Consider the following 24,293-nt stretch of genomic DNA (forward strand, 5'->3'; position numbering starts at 1 on the left):
CACCCCTCGTATTTAAAGGTAGACCACTCGCTGGACATGTTCATTACTCAAAACGAAGACCCTGCAACACCTGGAGATTTAGTGCTCCAACAGCGCCATCCATCGGAAGCCATTGCCGTACATATTTCTTTTTTGTGACATTCATCTGTCCGACAGACCTCAATCGGTCACTTCTTTTTCCACAGATTTCACATTTCTCTGACGCTTAGTTTTGCAATAGGGAATATGATCTGCGATTTCGTCTATTGTTAGGTTAGCGAAATTGCGTGGAGTCTTGGGCTTCTGTATGACTCTGAGCAAGGCCATGACGGAGAGTCCGATGCCCTAAGTCTCGAAAACGCCCATGTGTGCTGTCCCAGTACCCGTACAGAATAACTTTTCAGGCATCCCATCCTAATGTACCAGGAACTAGTTGTAACGCTTTCTTATCAAAGCAGTTGTATCCTATCAGAGCAAAAGTTAGCTTTTCGCTCCTACCGCTACCACCAAGTCTCCAGAAAGCCGGCTTTTAAAGCGGCACTAAACAGTTCGTCGAATGTTCTCCAATTATTACGCTCCATGAAAGAATGTGGCTCACGATGTCAAGATATGTAACTCATTTATTTCTAGCGAGCATATTTACCACGAAGTACCGTCGCTCAATGAGCATAATCCACGTGGGTCTCTCCTCCTCCTCGTCCTCCTATCCCTAGAACGGAGTCATGTCACAACGTTGCAAGGTATCGCAACGCCGCATTCCAGGCGTTGCAGGGGGGATTTCAGTCTCCTAGCCAATGACAGGCCCCGTTGAGACAAGCTCGGGCTCGCGAGGGAACCGGTTGCGGTCACCTCGCGGGACAATACGGCGGTTTCCTGGACAGCAGCCATCTTCCTAGACGTCACCTGGTTGCCATTACAACACTGTGGGGGCGTCATGACCGCGCCCAGTTATATGCGCTGCAACTATTACGCCAGTGTGGGGGCGTCATAGCCGCGCCCACTGATACGCGCCGCAACCAATACCGCAGTTCCCTCGAGAAGAGCTATTTTGCATGACGTCACCCGGTCGCCATTACAGCACTGTGGGTGCGTCATGGCCGCGCCCGATGATATTGCGCCGAAACCACCGTATAGAGCACTGAAAACCAGGCATCGGAACCGAAACTGAGCCCGAACCGAATTGGAAGTGAAAGAAAAATATGGAACCGAAAACCGCTAAAAACCCGTATTTTTCACTGAACCGGAACTGAACCGAACCAAAAGATTTATTTTCTCGCGTTGAACCGAACTCGAATTGAACAGAAATAAATTTCGCCGGTTACCGGTTCGCGAAACGGTTCAGACGCCATATTGCCAAACATGTTTGAAACCGAAGCTGAACAAAACAAAACTGCAATCCAGGTGCACGCTCGCAGCTATTGCGTTCATTCAGTAGTGTTAGTTTTGGGGACGTCCTTTTGGTAGTTGTTGGCTTTGTTGTACGCGATTTTTGTCGTCGACTCTCCCCAATGCAGTCACTGCGGCGCCGTAGAAGATCTAGAGCACATTCTTCTCCACTGCCCACACTGTCAACCTTCCCGAACCGTACTCTCCGGATCCCTTAACGAGCTAAACTCTCGCCCCCTCTCTCACACAAAATTGCTTGGTCCCTGGCCACATCCAGCCCACCAACTTTCTGCCTTCAAAGCTTTCTTCACATTTCTGGATACCATAGGACTTCTATCCTTATAGTGAGGGGGCTCATTACTTCATTCCCCGCATCACCACCAACACTGAGGTAGAGCATCGCCCCTGGCGATGAAACTCCCCATTCATCATCTCGCAATAAAGTTGTTGTTGTTCTTGTCGTCCAGACACCCCATGTTTTCATTTTGGGCTGTGAAAATAACGGCAGAACCCCGAGCAGGATGTAACAGGTTGCATACGATGAGTGAACATAGAGGGTACAGTATGCTACCGTAACGTTGCACCTGAAACGCAGACCTGTAACACGCAGTGTTGCTGTGAACCGCTGCTGTGTCGGCAACAACAGCAACAAAAGTACATTTGTGCTGTTTGGGGATCGCAAGGATGTGCTTGCTTTTAACCCATGGCAATCGCTTAAAGTTCAATTTCCTGAACCGATATTTTGCGCTTCTGCGGAGCTGAACCCGAACGAAACCAATATGCCTGAACCTGAACCCGAACCGAACCGATAAGTTGATAAATCGATAAGTAATTAAAAAAATATATTGAGAAATTGAATTCGGCACGCGACCAATTCTGCAACAAAAAAAGAAGAAGAAAAAGGAAATATTAAAACAATCGAAAGGAAAGAAACGCCTGCCACGGCCATCACGATGGCTCACGGCCATCATCTCCTTGGATGAAGAAGAAGAAGAAGAAACGCGTCGTAGCACACGTACGCACCAAAAGTGTTGGAGCCGAACCGAAAAGAATAACGGTTCCGATCCGTGCTGAAAACACAGTGCGCACATTGCGGGCTTTTGGTACAGTTTGAACTGGCCATCTTGGGATTGACCAGTGGAAAATTGTTTAGAATTGAGCGCCTTTATCGATATCACAACAATATCAAGCATATAATATCATCAATATCATGTATAAGCGCCCGCGTTTTGAATGGTTGATACTCCGAAAGCTCGGTTTGAATGGTTGAGTGAGCGACGTCAGAATGGCGCGTGGGCATTGTCACCAGGGCATCGCACGCGGAGCACGTGCGCGAAGGAGTGCAGTGAATATGCGGAATTATTTAGTGTTTTGTGGCAAACGTTCACCGTCGGCTACGTGTCACAATGCATTAAAAATGTGCACCTTGTATCCCTGTTTATTACCCATTTAATATATTTAATAATTTAATAACACTCTGTCGAATATCCCTCATCATTGAGTTCTTCCGTTTGAGAACAACGCAGAAAATGCACTCTGGCTGACACTCCGATGGGTGCCAATACAGGAAAGCCTCATAAGACTAGTTGCTACCGCGCTAGAGCACAGCAGTGCAACGATGCTAACCATGTACCATACCAATGTATGGTAATGCACGGCATCACGTTGCATGCAAAATATTCTTGTAAGATGTTAGACATAAATATTTATATTAGAACTTCTAAAATAAGAAAAAGGAAATCATTTCAAGTATAGCAACCTTAGAGACCGTGTGTCTGCACTAGAATTTGAAATATATTCCTGTATTCCTACCTTGATGCAGACGGTCGTTGTGTGAAGAACATAAATTATGGATACTGGAGAGAAAACGTGTTATATAGTGTCCCGTGTTATACACTGCACCCGATACGCTTCCAGAGGATCTTCGAGGTTTTGTTTGTTCTTGGCTTGTCTCTCAAAGAATGATTGATTGCAGCGAGCCGAAGCTGCAACATGCGTAGGGGCCGCTTGGCCTCTGTGCAGCACAGTAAAGGACTACAGGGCAGACGTAAGAGGACAGTGACAACGTTCTTGACTATATCACAGTCCCTTAGGTGTCCGTCGTTCTACACTCATACGATACAGGCGACCCGAGGAGATATTTCATTGATTGTTAGTTATATTGTTTCACATTGTGAATGTCTGCTTCTGTTGCTTCGGCTCCAGTGGCGGCTCCTGTGGTAGATTCCTAATCCTCGTTAGCGATGCAGCTTATCTTTCACTACACAGAGTATTACGAGGGGTGTTCAAGTCAAACCGGGACTTTCTGTCTCCTGAGTGTACAAATGGCTCGCGCTACTTATTTTTCGTCATTTTCGCGCGCGACAGGCCTCCGCGTTCACCACGTGGTGGTCCAAAGTGTGTGCAAAAGAAAAGACACGTGCTGGACAAGATGGCCGACAACAAGGTGAGCGCGCACATCGAACAGCGAATTGTCGTGAAGTTTCTCGTGAATGAAGTCGTAAAGTCATCTGAAATTCACAGAAGACTTTAGGCTCAGTATGGCCACGATACGCCTAGCCGCAGCAAAGCGTTTGAGTGGTGCAAACGGTTCCGAGACGGCCGTACATCAGTGCAGGACTATACCGGCTGGGGCGGCTTAGAGTCCAGTGTCAGAGTTCCTGAGAACATCCAACTTGTGGAGCGCCGCATCCTCAAGGACCGACGGATAACATGTCTCGATCTGGCTTGAAAGCCGGACCTTTCTGTGGGAACGTCAAACAGTGTCATTCATGAACACCTCCAGTTTCGGAAAGTTAGTGCCCGTTGGATCTCGAGGCAGCTCTCCATGTTTGACTGACAGAGAAGAATGGAAATCTCCCAAGAGCTAAGGTACCGTTACGACACTGAAGGACACCTGTTCCTTGATCGGATCATGACGTGCGATGAAACATGAGTGCACCATTTCACTGCTGAGTCTAAACGCGCATCAAAACAGTGGAGGCATCCGGGCTCGCCAGCTCCCAAGAAGCTCCGAAGCACCCCGTCTGCTGGTAAGGTCATGGCCACGGTTTTCTGGGACAAGGCTGGCGTTGTTGATGTTGACTTTCTGCCCAGTGGTACCACCATGAATAGTGCATATTACTGCCAGGTTCTCAGGGATGTGCATAAGGCGCTGAAGCAAAAGCAGCCGGGCCTAATCACCAAAGGAGTCCTCCTACTACAGGACAATGTACGCCCGCATACCGCGCATCTCACGACACGCACCTTACGGGAACTTGGCTGGGAGTTTCTGCCACATCCCCCTTACAGTCCAGACCTCGCCCCCAGTGATTTCCACCTCTTCGGGCCACTGAAGGCGTTCGTTGGGGCCCGCCAATAGGGCTGCGACGACGAGGTCAAGAATGCGGTCCGATCATGGCTGCTACGTGCCAGTAAGGATTTCTACGCTGCTGGCATCCAAGCCCCCGTGAAACGCTGCGACAACTGCATTAGTGCAACTGGAGATTACGTTGAAAAATAAAACTAATTTCTCCCCTGTAAGTTCGTTTTACTTTTGCAAAAAATGAAAAGTCCCGCTTTGACTTGAACGCCCCTCGTATGAGAGATGGCACACATTACTCTTGGAGATTCAAATGCGTGTTGAAAAAGAAAATAAAAGGACAGAAAAAAGCAGCCTCTGGTGGCTTAGAATTAGATGGGCGCCCCCGCGTCAAGCCTGGGATGTCAAGCTGGTGGGGGGGGGGGGGGTATACGTTTACTTCGGAAAGGTCAACCTGGCCGAAGGTCGGTTTGCTATTCCTAAAACAAAAATACACTACAAAGATGAAGTGCTGTACTGTGCAGGCTGTGTTGTTTGTGCGTTTTCGTTGGGTTTTCTTGAGACGGCTGTGAGACAAATGTCGGCGCAGTTCCCCGTGAAGTCGTCCCAGGACGCCCCATCTCTGCCAAGCAAAATGCCGCCATGTCAGCAGATAGATAGCACGGCAATAAGACCGGCAACAAATAGCGAACCACCTTTCGTGTCGTCCAAGTTCATGGAGTCGTCAGTATCAAGCGGACATGAAAAATAGTTTAGTGCTCCACAGCCTCCGCTGTGATTTGCTTTTCATACGGTGTCGTTTTTCTTCACGGGGAACTTACGCTGAGTATTATACTGGTCTTTCTTTCTCTTATTATAACTGCGCAGAAGTTTGGTATTTTTACTAATGATTATGGAAACCGATTTATAAATTATATGAAGGTGGGGAAATGAGAGCATGAAGCTGTATAGAGTCAGTAAGGCTTGCATGCAGATACTATCGTAGATAATGTACACTTTGAGGGCGTTAAGTAGCGACTCGGCAGAGCGATCTCCGTCCATCCTGTCTCTCCCGCTCTGGAGCCTCTTCTAAACGGGTTTTTGAAGTGCCACTCCGGACTCGGGAAAACAATGTTTATTTTATTTGCTCGATGAAAAGCTTCTCTCGATGAAGCTGCAAGCTTCTATACGCGGAATTTCAATCCTGTTTGATTTTGATTCCAATCCGTCCCGAACGCTGTGCATTTGTCAATTTTTGACGATCTGCTGAGCCTCCACAAGTTTCGATGACGCGAGGAGCGGGTGACGTAATCATGAGCCTACAAATTGCAATGATGTCATTATCTGGAGAGGACACTCGCCTCCTAGCAACGACGCCGGCATGCGGGAAGGGTCACGTGGTGGAGAAGTCACGTGACACTGACCGTAAGAGGGGAAAATGGGAGAGAGGTCGTCTCTCTCCTTTGTGTTTTCTCGAAGGTCGGAGCGGTCGGATGATATGTCACCTTGGACTCCGCTAACGGAGTGCAAAAAGTGAGCCCCCTGGAGGCCGCGAAGGGCAACAACGTTGCCAGATGAGAGCCAGGCGCTCCGTCATAGCCTAACATGACGTCACAGTTCTCAAAAATAAATATTAAATTTCTCTAGCTTTCGCGTCACGTGGAGCCGAAATATTTTGCAGGAATGTAGAGCGAGACAAGAAGATTTCAGTAACATAACTTTGGTAGGATTCTTAAGATACGAGATTTAGTCCGTAGTGGCACTTTAACGCGCCCTTTCGCACTGATGGAGTGGGCAGCTCACTCTGTGTGTTGTGATTTGTCCAATTATCGTGGGAGATCGTCTGAGAAACCAATCCGAGGCCCCTCCGCATGGTCGCTCTTCCTGAAAAGGAGAGGGAGAAGGAAAGCGATATTTCTTTTTTCTCTCTAGCGATCATAAAACATGACCAATGCAACCGTTGAATCCCGCTCATTCTGTGTCGGCGTCATGGTAACACAATATTTGGTTCCACGAGGAGAAAAGCTTGCTTTTAGTGCCCCTTTAAGTTCGTTACGTAACGCACGTTCAATACCGAGGTGCAAGTGACAGGATCAGAATTTGTAGAAAAACGCAGAAGTTCCTCGAAGCAACGGGAGAAAAACACTAGAAAACGGGCGAAAATGTCAATATTAAGCTCACGCATCTCTGTTCTTTTCTTTTCCAGGCAGCATCTAGACTACGTGGAATGGTCAAAGGTGAGAACAGCCCAAGTTTTAAAACTGATTATTTTCTTTGTGCTCCCAATATTTTTTTGACGAAGTAGGTACTATTCCGCGAGGTGACGTTCTCACCAGAGCCCGAATCGTTTGAGGCCCAAGCTCCAAACGTCAACACTGGCCCACTCATGTTCCAAACCGATTTCCGAAGTTAAGCGGTGGACAGACTTGTGTACACGGCGGCTACCATCCTGCGCAACCATAGAACTTCGGCGACCCGTTGTGTGGCGTACGTGTAGCGAGTGATATGGAATATCGTCGAGTTACAGATCAGGAGCCAAAAAACCGTGTTTCCTTCAAACCATCTCTTCTGCTTTCTGTTGTGTTGTCTGCTTAGCCACGTGCTTTTTCCAATACAATACAATACCACGTGCTCAACGCGAAAATATTGAAAGCTTGCGTAACAGAAATAGGGGCCACCATTGATGTCGAACTGAGGTACTGCGATATTATTTGAGCTTCAAGTTCGGTGCCAGGAAGATGTATGTTAGAAGACAATACAGGGAAAACATTCGAGTGCGTGAATGTTGTCACAAAGATACCTACGAGAATGAACTTGACATTGTTGATGTTTGACGTTTTCGATAAGGCGTATGAGAAGGCATTTACGGCCTCTTCAACGGCGTGTACTGTACATGGTGTCACTAGAGATGCCAAGCCCCAGCAAAAACCCGGAAATTTTGGGAAAAAAACGTTTTCTTTTTTCGTTTTTTTTCCTCGTCTCCGGAAAAATAGCCAAAAATTTTCAGGCGACAAAATTCAAAAATGTAAATTTTCGTGCCTTTGATGCGTTCCAACCCGCAAACAGTGCCTTAGGTGCCTCTAATCTGCCAACAACCACCAACTTAGAGCTCCGTCTGGCCGCTCCAAGCGATCACATAATGTCTGAGTTCTGGCCGGAGTGGACGGGTTGTTTTAATTACCTATCGCTGAGTAGACAGCAGTCTCATGGGATGCTCGGCTCTGCAGTTATGCCTAGAGGATGAACATTACTAAAGCTTCTACCTGATTGTATCTGTGGTTTGGCCGGCAATGCTTCGACTCAGCAGTAACCACGTTTGTTTCCATTTTTTCAAATTTTTCGAAAAAAAAAAACGCGAAAAGAAACGTTTCTTTTTTTTTTCGAGCAAATTTTCCGGAAATTTCGCATCTCTAGGTGTCACACGAGCAGATGTTGTTTGAGGAGAATTTAATATCACGTGGCATTAACATAAAAGCAGATGATGATGCCAACTTCTAACATCCTCAGCCGTTAATGGAAGCACAGATGTGCACAATTCGTATCAACAAACACTTCATCGTCAACATCGAACCGTTTGTTTGTAACTTAACTTGCAGGGCCACATCAGTCACCCTGCAATGCCTCCCTTGCTTGCCAACAGCCCAGTAGTCCCAGCCGTGATCGTCGGCTCGTCTCAAACCTGATTTGAATGCCTTCCTTGAAATCAATTTTCATCCCTTCTCCTTCTAAACAAATAAACAAATATACATATGCATCGAAAAGCGAAGATTCCGAAACCATCCATTTCCTACCATTTCCTCAAATACTGGAACAATGAAGTCTTTAAGGATCATTACATTCTCCAAAGAGTTTGGATGGGAGAGTCCTGGCAGGAATTTCATTTATCACCCAGGGCAGGCAGTATATTTTCGTCTCTCCCCCTCTCTCCCTGCTTAAACAAGCCCGATTTCGCCTGGAGCTGCTCCTTCATGAACCGATATTAAAGGCCATCAGCTAAAGGGTCATCCCTTTAATATCAACCTTCAGCGGAAGACGCTCCTTTTTTGATTGGCGTCTGTGTTGGGGTGTGATGATGACGGCGGGCTTCAGGAGGAAGGCCGTTGTTTGCGGACTGTGATGTTGTGTAGCGCTGTAGCGCTGATCACAGTTGAGCATATATATTTGCCTGTATAAGTAACTCTGTCCATGGAGGGTCGTAACATTGCTCGAAGTATATATTGTTACGAAACAAAATCGACATGCGAAAAAAGGGGAATAAGAATTACGACTACTCGTCGCTTATCAGATAGAGTACTGTTCACAAAAGGAATAACTATCCCGCTCGTATTAAACAACCTCGCAGAACATATCTGTTACGGTATTTCGAAAAGCACAGAAAGGTGAAAAATGACCTTGAACCGCAACCGACACTGTCCTTACTTAGCTGACTCCTGGCATGGCGATTCAAAAGACTACGTCACATGTCATATGTTGTGCCTAATGTGTAATTCTATATCTACACCGCACGATCAATACGTGAGAGGTCCGCATATAACGACTAAAGTGCCCGTCACAACGAAATCTGCTGTTTGCCGAACAAAAAAAAAAAAGCCCTCCGTCCCACCGTCTACCAACCGACTCATGCACGAAATGAGAACCTCGACACTCACGATCAATACGTTATGGCTCCGCATATAACGATTAAAGCCCCCATAAGAAAGAATTTCTGCTGTTTGTCGAACAAAATATGTTTCCTCTTCCGCACCCCATACTCGCCGACTCATACAAAAAAATGAGCTTGATACTCACACTTGTTCACACTGATATTCGTAAAAAGCTTCTTTTTATTTTGAAAGCACAGCTCCTTCAAGATTTCGCTTATAACAATTGAAATTCCACTTAAAGCGAACTCCCACTGTTTGGCGAACGAACACCCTAATACCGTCATCTCGTATCCAGCCGCCTCTCGCACATCGACGAAATAAAAAGCACTTGACACTTCGCAGCGAACTTTCTTCACTCGAAAAAATAAAAAGAAAACGCTTTTCTACTTTCTCAGTATATTTCGTCATAATCCGGACTGTGACGCGCAGAGACGACACCATTCCCCGCCTATCTTATTATTATTATTTTTATTTTTGTTCTCCCATTTTCCCCGCACTAACATCTTCCGATTTGTACGAACGCGAACCACAAACGACAGCCGCACTACCCACTAAAATTTAGCGCCATCAAAATCCCCTCCGCTTCTCTTTCCTGTCTTATTTCGCAGCCACAACCGCACGCGAACACACACACACACACACACACACACACACAACGCACATCCCGTAAAAATTGATTGCCCAGATATGGGAATGGCAACACCTGCGTTTATAGCTTGTGCTGGTACGGTGCGTCCAACAGTATGCTCTTCCTTGCCGTATCAATATAGTTATTTATATTACCTTTGTTCTTGTTGCTCGAGCATCGTTGTTGTCTGTGTGCTTCCACAGGTGAATATTTGCAACAGTTACAGTCGAGTTTTCGTTGTCGTGCTTTATGTACTTTTCTTGCTTCTCGGGATGATTTGCGTTGCTTTCCTTGTCTTTTCTACTAGACTTGTTAATTGCTCGGTGCTTACAAACATGTATGCGTCGTAACGCTGAGCGAACGAAAGAATGAATCCAGGAAAGAAAGGACTAACAAACGAACAAACGAAAATAAATAAATAAATATCAAGTGAAGATGCTTAAGATTTCCAAAGTCACGGTGGCAGTAATAATGGTGCCATTTTGTCTTTCTCTTTTCTTCTTTCTTTACTCTGTTTTGTACTGAATAACGCTATGAAAAAGTGAAACGTGCAGATTAGATCAGATTAGAATGATAATTAGTTTGAGTGCCATGTCGTTGTTCGCTTGATAATGTGGAGAGGCTGCTGGGTGTGTTCGCGGTGCGCGCTTGCGTTGCCGTTCGCGACGTTAGCGACCGTCGCGCGTGGACGGTGTTGGTGACAGCCAATTCCAGGATGTATCGGTAACATGCTTGAGCTATAAGCAACGCTATTCAGACCTACCTGACACGGAGTGAGTCGCCCAGCCGGTCGCCAAGTAACATTTCCCTCAGTCGATGCATTGTGGTTACAATGGGTATTTAGGTGTTCATTGTTTGAAAAGAAACGGGGTACAGTGCAGAGTTTCGTAAAGGAATTCGTAGGAGACGGACTCTTGTCGAGTTTAGCGTTGTACACACAGGGTGCGACAGCTACATCGGCCGGCACCATGCGTGAATCCTTAAAGGAGCCATGATGCGACATTTAACATCGCTCGAAATTCTGCCTCGTCTGTCAAGCTTCCACCAGGAGTCAGCATGCAAAATATTTTCGCTCTGCGGTGCGTAATAGCTGCGCAATCGAATTTACAAAAATCATTAGGAAAAAGCAGCCACGGACGGCCGACACCATCCTCTCGTGACGTGATGAGGGCTCCGTGCCTTGTTTCTTTGTTTTTACTTCGCAGCTCACGCGCCGCTTACACTTGCTTGAGCTGCGCCGCTGTACGTCACTGGTCACGTGATGGGAGTAGCCTACGTCAGTGTTTCCCAAAGTGTGGTCCGCGGACCCCTGGGGGTCCGCGAGAGTGTCCGTGGGGGTCCGCGACCGTCTCTCACATTTCAGTGAGGATTTTCGTCCCCACAAACACGCGCTCGTACATGCTGCCCGATTTCCAAACACCCAGAACTTCCAAAATTGCTACAAGCATGCTTGAACGGCTAGCTTCTAACCTCTAATAGAAAAGTCCTGCAATGCACGTTTATGCTGTTTATGCATGTTTATGCTTGCACAAATGTAATTTCGTTCCTTGTTATACCCTGTCGCGCATATTAAACGCGGTCTGCAATGCAGTGTACACAGCGCGTATCCCGGTATATTTGTGCGTGTGTGTGTGTGGGAGGGGGGGGGGGGGGTCCGTGAATTGGTTCTCATCGCTTCCGGGGGTCCGTCACAGCCAAAAGTTTGCGAAACGCTGGCCTACGTCACGACGTCTTCTCGTTCTGCGATGCGCTCTTTTCATGAAGAGAAGGATTCTTCAAAAGGTGCGCTTAACAGAGCCCTCGCGCTGGCCCTGTAGGCCACCCACGCTCATCGTTCTTTCGCAGGAACTCATTTTCTTCGTTGGAGCACACACATTTGTGTGTTCAGCTCAGTGCTCTTGCACCTGCTGTGGGGCCTGCTGTGGGGTCAGCTCAGTGCACCAAAGCAACTGTCGCATCCGGAAACCCATCTATGAAATAGACACCGATGTTCAGAATGGGCCGATAGTCTACGGCTAATTTTTCATCCGCAAAATGCGTAGCTATTAAATAAACGTATTTGAGGGATCAGCGCTGCTTCGGCAGCTGCGGAGGCTCCGGCGACAACGAGGACAGCGTGACGTCACTCCCGCCAAAAAGGAGGAGAGAGGGGGCCTCGCTCAGAGGAGAAAGGTGCCGTCCAGACTCGCTCACCGCCGCGGGATCCCTTTTCTGAAGCGCGTGCTCCGATTGCTGGTGTAGGAAATGACGTTTTCGCCTTTTTCAGGAGAGGGAATTCCCTCAACATCCGGCGTCTGCTCTTTCCATGTATTCTATCGAACTGCACGACTATTTCGCGTGGGATTTTCGATACCGTGGTCAGCTGGAACGGACGCGGCCGTCCTTTAATGCAAGAAGTGCCACCCTGTAGGCGCGTCCGCGGCTTCATAGAGCCAACCATCACGTGGCATCCCTTGACCACGTTACACGGTCATGTTCTACGTGACGCACATACATAGCAAGCGCATCTAAACGCTCTGGCACAACCCCTAAAGGTGCAGCCAGTTTTTTTTACCTTTCACTTTTTAATGATCACCACAAAGTACAAATTCCATCCTGTTCGTTCGAACGCGAAATGTACTGTTCGTTATTCCACATCCGTGGCTCCCTCTTCACACAGCTGGTTCACCAACGCAATTACGAAATGTGCACACTTTACCACCCATTTCTTATCTTCGTTTCCTTGCTTGTCTTGAGTGCCTATTACCAAAGTACTTTTATATTTTAACCGCTCCCTTTTTTCCCCTTCCTTGCGAAATATCCTTTGTTTTTTCTTCTTATTCTTAAACTGTGTCGTTTGTCATCAATCATACTGTCATCGATCTCGCCAAACGTGATGGTCTGTACATTAGGTCGATTTTTCTTCTCTCCTTTCCGAAATATATTACTTCGGTGCTCTTTTTTTCTTTCTGTCTTGCGAAGGCTGTTTTCTCTTATCCGCTTCTTGCTTTACACAAAGAACAATGTTGTACTCTCCATTATAGAGGGATGAAGCAAGAAACGGGTTAACAGCAGTGTACTGAAGCTCGTGGCTATTTTTCCGGACTGAGTGAACAACTTTTGTACTGCTGTTGCAGCATGGCAAAACGTTCTTACGTCCCTTTTGGGAACAACAGGGAAGTGTTCCATGGGGTGTACTTAACTTTATCGCCGAATGGAGCCTTTGAGTTGTGCGCCGACCCTGGATGTTTCGGGCTCCAATGATACCGCCATGTTGGCATTATAGATGGGGAGGTGCAGCCTTTTTAATTGTCCTTTTTATTTTGTATTATTTTCTTTTGTTGGCCGTTGGGTTTTAGAATGCGGCTGAGGCCTACTTTGAGACGTCGAAAAACAAGTTCGCGAGTCTCTCGTATCGTCAGCATGTCGTGAGCATATATCCGTGAGTGAAGCACGGAGGGCAAACGAAGGTGCCTTCATAATTAACGAATGAAAGAAGTCACTGAGAAGGTTAACCAGGTGCACATGTTTGCGTCGCCCCGTCGTGTGAATGCGTGTGTGAGTGAGAAAACATATAAGAGTGGAAAAGGAATGAGAGAGTTCAAATTCCCTTCAAATGACGCACCCTTGTAAGTCACTGGGGAGGCGTGTTAGCTTAGCTCAATTGGTAGAGCCATGGACCGGTAATCCACAAGATGTGGGTTCGAGTCCTGCAGCTGGCTAAACTTTTCAGTGCCTTCCTTCCTTCAGCGTTATTTTGTTCTTAGGCACTTGAAGCGTTCTGTATGTGTTTGTCGTTCTCTGTGTTCCAGCCTCAGCACATCAATTTCCATCGTGCCTTCATAAGGCTGTAATTCTAACTTAATGCAGCAATCAGGGGACATTTAACATTGCTCGAAACCCTCCCTCATCTGTCAAGTTGTCCACCAGGTGTCACCATGCAAACTATTTCCGCTCCCCGGTGTATTATAGTTGCCCAATCGAATTTACAAGAGCAGTCAGAGAAAGCACCCGCGGACGGCCGACACGATCTTCGCGTGACGTGGAGAAAGCCCCTAGCCTTTTTTTTTCGGGAGTTTTTTTCCTCTGAACTCACGCACCGCTTATACATGTTTGGACTGTGCCGCTGGGTGCCACCAATCATGTGCCGCAGGGTGTCACCTTACGTCACGACTTCCTCTCGGTCTGCGATGCGCTCTTTTCACGAGGAAAGGAATTTTGAAAGGTGTTTGGAACACAGGCCTCGCTCTGTAGGTCACCTGAGCCCATCGTTCTTTCGCGGGAGCTCGTTGTATTCGTTGGAGAACACTCCGCAGCGAAAAACGAAAAAAAAAAAATTGGTGGTGGTGGTGGGGGGTTACCTCAGTGCTCCTTTAAAAGCCTGGCGAACTATGCTGATGTCGCAGAGATAAGATTGACTTGGTGGTCGAAATCTTCTTGGACGACTTTACTTTTGGGTTGGTTATAATGCTGATACATCAGAATTACGTACACTGTTCCTCACATGAGTCTCACGAAGACTCGTTTATCCGCTTAGCATTACAACGCTGGGTTCAAAAGAACCCCACTTTTCAAATGACTGAGTTGCTGCTTAGCTGAATTTTAAATTTCAACAACTGTAGAAGTCTGCACCTACGAAAATGCCCCTTCTCTTGTTCAATTTCAATTCAACTTTTCTCAGCACCATTCCGAAAGAAATACCCTAAAAGCAGACTACAAACGAAGGACACACACACACACAAATGGGGAGCACAAGATGTTGTTCAGCTAACGTTCATCAACAGCCGCGCAAAAATAGTAAGAGAGGCTCGTAGCTGGACCGATATTCGCCGATATTCCAGACAACATAATTAGACCGATTAACAGTGAAATAGGCCACGTCAACGTTATTATTTCTCGCGTGCGTGGCAGAAAAGTTTTGCGCAAGCCGATATTAAAGCTGTCATTTAAAACGGGAGTATCAGGCTCGTTACACACTACACTGTGGACTTCACGCGAATTTTCCATTGTGCTTAATGAAGATTGATTGTCCCGAGAAAAATGACTACGGAAGGAGTTTCCGATACACGTCATGTCTTTACGGTAAATGAATGAGCAATTAGTCGAAAAAGCGAAGGGCGTTCCACACAAGAGTAGTAGTGCCTTTCACAATTTCTTTTTTTTTATGTGTGTGTGTGTGTGTTGTTGTCGAAGTTGGTGCCCCGTTTTGGTGAATTTGCGTGTAGTTTTTTTTTTTTTTTAATGAAAGACAGAGATAACGTGTCGTTTCTGTGACCTCTACTGTGCAAAGAATTGATGTTTATATTTCTTGTAGATGAGGTTCTTCCGGGGAGTAATTTTGCGAGAAGAGAAGAGGTAATTACACAAAGCAAGAAAAGAAAGAAGTTTGAGTCGGAGTTTTTGGAACAGGGGCTTTAACAAACTGAAGATAAACATTTTTTTTTATTATACGGTACACATTCTTGATAAAAAACAGATTTGGGAGCTGAAAATGCGCCATATGTGCAGGCGGGTTATGCGGCTAGGCGCACATCCTGTAGGAAAGCGTATGCAACTACTGGAAGACTAATTAGCTCAAATTTGTTATTTAACATTTTAATTATATGTTTTCTGGGACATGCGAGAGAGCAGAATTGGAGCCAGTCGTTATTGACATTCATCGTCCTTCTGAAATACCCCGAGAAGCGAGCGTACCTTGAGATATAAATTGCCATATTTCGCTATGCAAATGAGCCGAAACCAGAACGACGTACTTTTCGAACGTAGGAAGCGCCGTAGGAAGCGGTAGGGGAAGCGGTTTCGAACGTAGGAAGCGGTGGGGCGACGGGCAATCCACGTGAGAGGGCCACGTGCTTTGGAGCGATACAGCTGATTGGAGCAGGCGCTAATCTGCTGCCTATATAAAGCACTCTCCAAACCAGAGAAGGCATAGGTCGCGTCGCGTCTGTGCTCGAAAAGCGCGTAGTTCTTGCTTTGACTCATTTGCAGAGCGAAATTTGGCAATTTATATCTCAGGGTGCGTTCGCTTCTCAGGGTGCTTAATAAACCTTACAGAAGTTGGCTTCCCCTCTCTATAGCATTCTTAACTCCATTTTATAGACTCTATCTAGTACCTATCCACGGTTACTTTCTATGCACTTAATCTAAAGAAGCTGTATACAATCCCAATTCACGAGCTATGATTTCTATCCAGTGCTGCTTTCTACTTTCTATACATGGGATGTATAAGCATTCTATCCAAGTTCTACAGACACGCAACTTCCATGAGATTTGAGAAAGCGCAAAAAATCTATTTTTAACACAATGTACATTTCTTAATGAATTATTTCCGATATTGAGAAGCTTGCAACTGAGATGTTACAGCAGCACTGGTTGTGGTGACGTGTGGTCTGTTTCAAGAATTGTCCGAATCAAGTCCCTGATGGAATGTTACATGAAGCATTTACTTCGAGAGAGAGAGAAAGAAACGCGTGATGGTGTGGCACTGCGCATGCTTGACATTCGATGGACCCAGCGAATGTCTCAAACTAGAAGTAAGAAACACAGACGTTATGTTGACGCTGAATTAATACTCCAAGCAATTACTCACTTCAGCGTCATGCGTAACTAAATTAATCTTAGACACCTCATCCTTCAATTTGGCTCAGAGGCGAGCAGGACTCTCGGACTCGCGGAACCTCTCTAGACAAGCACTGTTTTCTCTCAGAAAGAAAGCGTCACTGCCTTTCTACGTGCGCTTTTTAGACTTAGGGGTCCTGGGACCTTTTTGCTTTTTAAAACGTATCGTCATTTATTGAAAGTCCAGGAAACCAACAAAAAGAGAACGAGCAGGAGAAAATTAAAAGTGTGGCGGCAGAGGTAGAAGAAGAAGAAAAAAAGGCAGAAGGAAGAATGCTGTACTGAACACCTTTAGTTTATTGGCTCTGATGGACATTTCGATCGGGCGAATACTGATTCTCAGGTATTTTTGCTACTTTGAAAACGCTCCTGCTATTAACTACATATACACTGTCTATAGTATATGTGTAAATTTTGTATTGAATGTCTATGTGCTAGTTTGTTAGACTTTCTATAGAGTGTGGCTGGCCAATTTTGTATAGCATGTCCATTCGAAATTGTATAGAAAGTAGTTAGGATCTGTATACACATTTTAGCAACACCTTCTACAGAAAGTGAAGTATACACATTTTATCAACACCTTCTACAGAAAGTGAATAGACAGTAGACAACTTTTTTTTATAAGGGAAAGAAAATGGATTAGAATACGATTTGTTCCAATTCTGCTATCTTGCATTTCCCTGAAAACATCTAATTAATAAGTTAATTAACGAATTTTCGCCAATTAGGCAACTAGGATGTCTTCCATGCCACATAACCCGCCTGCCAAGATGGCATCAGCGATACTCTCATGTATTTTTTAATAAGAACTCTGTGTCGAATAAAAAGGAAAAAAAAAAGAGACACCCTGTATAGTGGATATTTCAGGAAATGTGAAAGGTGTTTCCTTTTCACGTTTGCCAGAGAAACGTTATTGATATTTGCTAAATATTGAACTGTTTAGCTTTTTTTCCACGTCTCATACTGTAGTTCATGTACGGCGGCCTTAATCTATGACACTTCCGCCTTTTTAAATATTTTATGGTTTTGTAACCCTCCATTAAATGGTAATATGTATGCACATCTTCCAGCTTCTTCTTTTTCATACTTTATATTGTAGACGATCCTATGTATAAGCTCGCTTGTTTGTTCACATAGGTAAATAAAACGAAATTACCCAGTCTGAATTAAATGCATGTGCGAGAAGTGCAGCAGACGTATTATCGTAGCCTCGGATGTACCGTGGAGCTTTGAAACCGTCGGCAACATTCAAATTTCTTCCCAGCGGGGCTCCACCTTCCGAGCACAAGCGGTAGCTAACATACCAATATACAAGAATACACACACGCATGAGTGTACAGATTTCAAGCCAAAGAGCTGATTCAATAATAATAATAATATTGTCATTTCGAAAGCAGCAGTTTTCTATTCTTTTTTCAGATTCTGAATTTCCTTTTGTACCAACTTCCCATAAAGGGCTGTTTTGTGACGTGTAACTTTTTACCGCCAATTTGTATTTTGAGTCACTTATGCAAACCGAGCCTTCACTTTGCACGACCGCACAAAACCTAACCCACAATCTATTCATAACACACGCACAAAGCTACACACAACACAAAACGGGAGAGCGATCACACAAAGGAATTCTGGCAAGCGTGAAATAAGATTCTTTCTTTCACCCTCTGCCTCACGAATTGAACTCGTATTTATATACATACATATGCGCACACATTGATGTCCTCCTACGACATAAAGAAAAAAGACAGAAAGGAAGAAACAAAGAAAGAAAAATATATATGGTCCAAAATAAGCAAACGGAGAAAGTAGTGGGCAGGCGTAGCGAAAAACGGGCAATCTGTTGTATATCCCAGGTCGTAAAATTGTTCTCAAGCCAAATATTCGTATTTATGCGTTTGTCGGGCACTGTTTTCTCTCTTTGCAGTCTTTTCGCAAACTTTCTTCCATTCATTTTTACGTACGCTTATCAAACTGCGTCGCCATTTCTCTTTTCGCTGGTTCGAATCTCATGGCTGTCGATTTTGAAATATTGGTCGCCCATTGCTAAGGACAGGTCATCGCTTGGGTGTGTCGCTTCTTATACGTCATCGGTTTCTGTGTGATTCCTTTCTGTGCCTCCTTGTGATGTGGACCGTTAGCTCGAAATGCTAGCGTGTTTTAGTTTGTGCCGTGCTGAGACTTTGAAAACAAGATGTTGCTTTTTCTGGACAAGGAAAGTCGGTATTGGAGCTGACAGGCAGGATGGACAATGTCTGTGGTGCTTACACCATACGACCCAAGTTTTTTTTTTTTTTCAATTGCGTTTTGGTGCTTTTTTTGCACTCCCCGTTTTGCCACGGTTCCGAGTCATCAAGTTCTGAATTTGTTCTGTTTAACGAAGTACCAAACCGAAACGAATGCACACTTGCAGTTATATAAAGTAAACAAAAAAACATATAGACTTAAAGAACAAACTATAAACCAAACAATCAAGTATACTATTCTGTCAGCCATCCGGTTTATTTACTCCCAACAGTCCATTAGGAGAGCGTTATTGACGTATGTTAGATACAAAGAAAGCTCTGATACAATGCCATACCGCAATGATTTTCCAAGTCATCAGCAAACTGTCGCGGTTGCACGAATTCAGATATATGCTACACGTTAGTCCACTTCTTTGAGTGGACGCTTTAAATGCGCTTGCTTCCTATGTTCCTTTTCGTTCAATGTACCAGCCTGCACCTAAACGTACCAGCCTGCACAACTACTACTTTATATATGTATGTGTCTCATCAAGAGTGCTTTTCACCATTTCCTCATCTTCTACCAAAAAGCTGACAACCGGTTCGGCTGGCCCCATGTATATGTTCCTTTTCCTTGCATCTGCAGTGCTCATTATGCCAGTTCTGGTTACATTCGTTTATTGGACTCGAGCGACTCGAGACAGTCCACTCGTGGTGGACGAAAACGCCGGGCGAAACGGCTCTCATGACGTCGTCTACGTGACAGTAACTCCCGCACTAACATTTGAGGATCCAACACTACAGGTGCTCGAGAGTCGACTCGATCCGAGTCGATGACGTACGATTACTCTCGTACGTCACGACTCTGACTCGCGGGTCGCGCGATTATAATAAACGAACACCCCCTGGTTGTTGTAAGTAGGCTTCTCTACGTAGCACACATGCACAGCAGGCACAGCACGCTTTACAGGGGTAGCATTGTACCTTAGCAGCGTGGTTGCTCATGGATTTTGATAGGAAGATAAAAATGGGAAGATTCGTCACTCGACAAAATCTGCTACTTCAATACCACATATCTTGCTTGCGAGACGAGCTTTCTCAACTTCTCTCAACTTCGCGCAGACTGTAATAATGCTGCGAAACTTCTGTGGAGACAGACTTCAATATCGAGATAACGGAAATACTACTCTATTCCTCTACACCAAATTCTTCATCAACTAAAAGGACCTCTAACGGAGCAAAACTAAGGCCGTCCGTTACATCCATTAGATCACCAGAGGGGTAGAAGAAACCCTGCTACAAATCATCCCGGAAATAGTTCTCCGCAATACTACTCCCGTCCCATCACCCGTTTCTTAGTCTTATAATGTTCCCGTGCTCCCCACATTAACCTAGAAACAAGGTTTCCAGATCAACAACAGCAACTCTTGTCGCTATGGCAACGCAGAAAGAAATTCCGCTACGCTGACTTTTATTATCAGCGCGCCAAAGTGCCTTCGCCTCTCTATCTGTTGTATGGTATCTCCTCGTATCCGCCTTATTATTATTCCGTGTCCTTTTAGCAGATATTGGATAACTATAACTTTCGGCTTCAGCGAGGGCTCATAAATTTATGTTCGCGCTACGATTACTGCCTGCACATTTAGTCTCTGCTACATAGTTTGCGTCGAGAGAGGGAGAGAAAGAGAGGGAAAAAAAAACTCACACTGAAATAACTGATCTCGTCCTAACATTTCTATTACACCCTTGTGTAGCAGATTCAGTACGTGTTGCAAGCAAACGAGCACACCGATTTTGTCAGGGTTGCGTTGCGCATGCGTGAAGATGGCGGCAGCAGGAAACGGCGAAAGGAAGTTGCCGTATTGGTGCTGTGTTATCCGGCTGCCCGCTGCTTTCGAAAAGGAGGGGATAGTTCCTGACGGAAACATAACGAAATATTTTTCTTTTTTTGTGTGTGTGCTTCATTTTGTAGGTATCGATTCACAACACTTGGGTAGAAATTACCAACGCCGGCATAATATCACGTGTCCGTGTCACGTGCCTACGCGATCGTCTGCTGTGTAGGGGAACGAATATACGCTGTAAAGATATGCTTACGGTTATGTTTACGAATATGGAAATGTAATGCAGTCTGTTTTCTCTCTTATCGAGGTCTCCAACGTTCCAACTTGACCACTGTTGCTAGGATATAAAAGCAGACGGCAGGATCGTCTGCAGAGCGATAAGACGGAAGCGAGGAGCCCGTTAGATTTGGCGCAGTTTCTACTGTGTCCATCACCGTAAGGCGTTTTCGGGGGTGGCGCGCGGCCAGAGCAACCGGGGTGGGTTTTACGGTGGTGGGCAGGGGAGGAGGCAGAAAAAAGCTGCAGCATTTATGCGCAGTGGTGGTGCGGACGTTGAATTCTAATGATGGTTTCGACACTGGACGCGTGGGGGGATTTTAGGGTTGTGCATGTGTGCGATTGGTTGGTGAAAGATTTTACTGTTATAACCGGGTAGTAAAATTTCGGCTCGATGCAATGTTGTGCCGAGTGCGTGAGATGGGTTAGTGAGTGGGGATTATGTTAATAAGTAAGAAGGTGAGGCATATAGGAACAGAGAAGCAAAGCCCTATCGAGAGAAACGAACCAAACTAAAGTTGTGTACAGCAGAGCACAAGCACTTCCTTTTGTGCAACAATCTATTCATAGACGAATACTCCGGAGAAATCAATAAATCAATCAATGAAGAAAAATGATTACAAAATAAATATTTTGGTCGCTTTGCTGCTCGTTACCTGGAATGAGTGTATAAAGTGTATATGTGTATACAGGGTGTTGATTTTTATGTGCAACAAATTCTCATAAAAAGGGGAGTTGCCTTAAGACGCGTTTGCTTCTGTCATTTAATTACTCGATGGGCTGCTACTAGGAATCCGTATTTTTTCTCAATAAGAGTGCTAATTAACAGAGATATTTAAATCAACTTTTTCATTATTCACTTTAGGGAGCGCATTCCAATTGCGATATTAAAGCCTGATGTCCAAGTGATGTGCTCGAGACACTGATGAAGCACAAAAGTAATCACGGCGCGCTATGGGCCTAAGTATTTGACTGCTGTCGCCTGCTGTAAAACCGCCAGTGGTCGTCAAAAGAGCGTCAGCCACGTTGATATCTCCGCCCTTACTTAACGTCACAGTAAGACGTCATACGTGGTGTAGAGAACCCATATCGTGGTATGTTTCACGATCTTCGTTGTCTATTTCGTTTTCGCTTTTTTTCCTTCATACGGTCAGAGTGCTTGCCGTATCACTCCTCTCATTCTGCTGGGGGCTGCTCTCACTCATACCTGGTACTATAAGCGCTGATATGTAACGGTGATGCATAAAGCTCCTTGCAAAAAAACAAAGCAAAACAAGAAAACAAATATTGTGAAACATACCGCGAAAAGGGTTTGCCTGAAGTGCGTGTGACGTCTTTCTGTTGCGTTAAAAAGCGCGGAGATATCGACGTCTCTTTCGACGTCACTTTCGCGCCTTTGCCAATTACTTGCTGTTCACAGCAGACGACGGAAGTAAAATACTTCTGTAGGTCTGTAGCACGCGCTGTGATTGCTTTTGTGTTTCATCAGTGGTTCGAGCGCATCATGTGTAGACCAGGCTTTAAAATCGCAATTGCAAGATGCTCCCTAAAGTCAATAATTAAAAAGTTTGTTGAAATATCTCTGTTAGTTAGTCCCTTGATTAAGAAAAAATACGGTTTTCTAGTAGCAGCGCCAGTCGACTAATCCAATGACAAAAGTAAAAGCCTCCTAAGGCAACTCCCCTTTTTATGAAAATTTGGTGCAGCTAAACAGAAACACCCTGTATACAAGATCTATACACATATATATCCTGCCAGCTCCCGTGGTATAGTAGTTAGGATTATCGCTTTCCACGCCGAGACTGGGAGGTGACACGGGTTCGAATCCTGTCACCGGCTGTGCTGTCTGAGGTTTTCCCTGGGTTTTCCGAAGACTTTCCATACGAATGTCGGCACAGTTCCCCCTGAAGTCGGCCCAGGACGCATACTAACCCCCCTGTCCCCCCACCGTCCTGTCGTCCTCTCTCTATCAGTCCACGTCTGTATGAAGCTCATAGTCACAGTTGCTACGCGGCGCGGAATTTAAATTGCACGGAATTTAAAAAAAGACATATCTATCCACTGGAAAGTGAGCTACGGTAAATGTGGTCTAACTGGTGGAATGGTATCTGAGATATTCACGTTAACTTTAAATACGTTAACGTAAAGACGTTATTAACGTTAAAACTTTATTCCATGACACCAAGCGACTTTAGGCAACCCTTCCAACGCATTGTCATGCTTCTGGTATAGAGCCCGACTAGCATCATAGCACAATCTAACAATAACATATCCGAGGGACGCGATCTTCAGTTTACAAAGTCTGTTAAATGTGGACGCACTGTAAAACTTCGCCAACAGATACATTTTGCGTACACATGTAGTTGCGTGTGCATTCGGGTTATATCGGGAATAAACAGAAACTCGAGACACAGCTAGTCTACTGAACAGACTCGCCCGTACATCTTGTGTAAGTGCCTGTACATCTGAGAACACGTCGTGAAGAAACAGGTAAATGAGATTCAAGAGACAGCGTGAATTCAAATGTAAATTCATACTTCGAGACATGTCCACGGATAATGCAAGCGGCAATTAGAAGCATCTGCATCGCACTGTTCCGCTTGAGTGTCAGCCGTGGTTACGGTGTTGTAGCTTCGTACCTTCTGTGATAACGCAACCCACATTGCATAAACCAATCTCGATGTCTCCAGAATTTCTCCAGGTTTACAATGACCTTTTTCAATCTTCCTTCATTTCCTTCAGTGTCGTCAAAATAGGCCTCCAAACGGCTACTATTGGTCTTCCACTCTGTACATAAGGCGAGTACCCCTTCTTCGAGAGTGTGCCTTGAGACCGCTACGGAGCAAAGTGATGACCACAGTGAAGGGACGTCGCCTGCTCTTTCGCTGCAAAAGATTCCCTAATTGTCCCCCTTAGGGCTTGATAAATGAGCGTGGCGGCCGTTCAGCCCCCGTGTCCTTGATGCGGGGGCTATACAGGAGAATCTCGATCTGGGAAGTGGTTCTTCTTCCCACTAGAAGGACGCATCTTCAGAAGGGAGCGTCGGGAAATTAAATACAACGTATTAGGGATACATAAGCGGATTCGGGAGAAAAGAGGCGGGGAAGCTGCTTCGGCTGTTTATTTATGAGTTCTCCGCACGGAATTAATGGGTTTGTTTTAGGAAGGACGCTGTTGAAAAGGAGGGAAGTGGGGGTGATTTCGAGATGGTGCTATAGTTTGAGGGGAAAGTTTGTTTTAGAAGGGCTGTTGAGGCAGTGCCATGGGGATTGGGGGAAAAGGGGGTCTGGTTGTTGTGTTTAGAGATTAGAAGATAATCTGCGGTGCATTAGTGATGATTAATCAGGTGGTGATTGAGTGCGACAGGCGCATGCTAATTGGTATCAGAGCTTTTGTCTAAAATAACCGTTATAGTAAAATGTGACAAGAATAGTTCAGTTT

At 45.3% G+C, this 24,293-nt stretch overlaps 1 protein-coding gene across 1 annotated transcript in view; it reads left to right on the plus strand.

The window, feature by feature from the left end:
• Nucleotides 1-24,293, plus strand: part of LOC135388262 (plexin-B-like) — a 394,287-nt gene that overhangs the window by 169,496 nt on the left and 200,498 nt on the right. The window contains exon 3 of the mRNA XM_064617693.1: nucleotides 6,852-6,882. The gene's annotated coding sequence lies outside the window, so the exon portion shown is untranslated. The remainder of the gene's footprint in view (nucleotides 1-6,851; nucleotides 6,883-24,293) is intronic.

This window comes from Ornithodoros turicata, chromosome 3, assembly GCF_037126465.1.
Source record: "Ornithodoros turicata isolate Travis chromosome 3, ASM3712646v1, whole genome shotgun sequence".
NCBI classification, from domain to species: domain Eukaryota; kingdom Metazoa; phylum Arthropoda; class Arachnida; order Ixodida; family Argasidae; genus Ornithodoros; species Ornithodoros turicata.